The 1,806-nt window shown below is 44.4% G+C and overlaps 1 pseudogene; it reads left to right on the top strand.

Annotated features, from left to right (window-relative positions):
- Positions 1–951: 951 nt before the first annotated feature.
- Positions 952–1,273, top strand: LOC119801711 (annotated as a pseudogene).
- Positions 1,274–1,806: the final 533 nt, after the last annotated feature.

Raw genomic sequence — 1,806 nt, 5'->3', positions numbered from 1 at the left:
CAGGGTCTTACTATATAACCCTATGTGATTGCTATAAACTAGACTGGCCTCCAACTCACAGAGATCCTCTGCCTCCGTCTCTGCCTCTTGAGTGCTAGGATTAAAGTCATGTGCCACAACACCTGTTTTTCCATGTGGTGCTTAGAATCAAACCTAGGGCTTCGTGCACACTAAGCAAGCACTCTACCAACTGAACCCCAGCTCATTAATTTCTTTCGTACGTTTCATCTCGTTTTGTAGCTGTAACTAAAGGTCACTGATCTTCTCATCCAACTTTGCTATGTGTGATAGTCTTATTCTCCAGAATTTAAATAATGCCAAGGCAGCCGGGCGGTGGTGGCGCACGCCTTTAATCCCAGCACTCGGGAGGCAGAGGCAGGTGGATCTCTGAGTTCGAGGCCAGCCTGGTCTACAAGAGCTAGATCCAGGACAGGCTCTAGAAATTACAGGGAAACCTTGTCTCGAAAAAAAAATAATGCCAAGGCATAAAGCCTAATCCTAGGATTGTTGTGTATCAATCAAACGTCTTCAGAAAGCCCACAGAGTTATTTGTCCTTTTTCTAACAGCAAAGCTTCCAGTTCTCTCATAGACAGATTTCACTCAGGTCCTTGAAAAAAATCTCTAGAGTCCACTAGGTATGATGGTGCACACCTGTAATCCCAACACTCAGGAAGTGGAGATAGGTCATCCTTGACTACATAGTGAATTCCAGGACAACCTGAGCTATATGAGACACTGTCTCAGAATAACGATAATCATTATCATTATCATCAACATCATCATCATCTGTGGTAGCCGTGGCTGTCCTTGACCTCCGTGATATCATCAAGTTCCACAAAAGTCTTCCACTATGCCTTCTTAACCATTCTGAACTGAAACATCAAACCAAGAGCCAAAATAAAAACATCTTCCTGTTTTTTCCATCTCCGTCCACCATAGAAGAGCAGGCGCCACCATGTCTGCGCATCTGCAATGGATGGTCGTTCGGAACTGCTCCAGTTTCCTGATCAAGAGGAATAAGCAGACGTACAGCACCGAACCCAATAATCTGAAAGCCCGCAACTCCTTCCGCTACAACGGGCTGATTCACCGCAAGTGGGAGTGGAGCCCGCGGCCGACGGCAAAGGGGTCGTGGTGGTCATAAAACGCAGATCCGGTCAGCGCAAACCAGCTACTTCTTACGTAAGGACGAAGCCAGAAGCCTGTGGTGGTGAAGAGGAAACGGACTCGTCCCACCAAGAGCTCCTGAGCCCTACACCCCAGAAGCAATAAAGAGTACTGATTTTTTCAAAAAAAAAAAATCTTCCTAAGCTGTGTTTCTCATGTGTCTGTTCCTATTCTCTTCACTATGACAAAGTACTTGACAGAAGCAGCTTAAAGGAAGATGGATTTATCTCACTCATGGTTCCATAGGGTTCACGGGGAAGGCAAGGCAATGTTATAGCTCCATTTGTCATCATGGAAGCTTATTCACACAACATAGATCAGAAAGCAAAGAACACAGGCAAGATCCAGAAGCCAACATAAACTTGAAGACCCACTGCTAGGCACCACACACCAAAGTTCCACAACCTCCTAAAAACATCAAAAGTAGGATACAAGTATTCCCTCATATGAGCCTGGGAGATCTTGTAGACTCAACCTTAACAACATCTGCCATCATCATTACAAAGGTGATGAGGTACCTGAACTCCCTGTGTTAGCTAGCTTTTCATAATCATTACCAAAATTTTTGAGAGAGCAGTTTAAAGGAGAGGAATTATTTATCTCATGTCCTGGTTTTATTTCTGTTGTTATAATAAACT

Source organism: Arvicola amphibius, chromosome 15 (assembly GCF_903992535.2).
Source record: "Arvicola amphibius chromosome 15, mArvAmp1.2, whole genome shotgun sequence".
NCBI classification, from domain to species: domain Eukaryota; kingdom Metazoa; phylum Chordata; class Mammalia; order Rodentia; family Cricetidae; genus Arvicola; species Arvicola amphibius.
The sequence above is the reverse complement of the archived record's forward strand: the minus strand, read 5'-3'. Positions and strand labels throughout refer to the sequence as shown.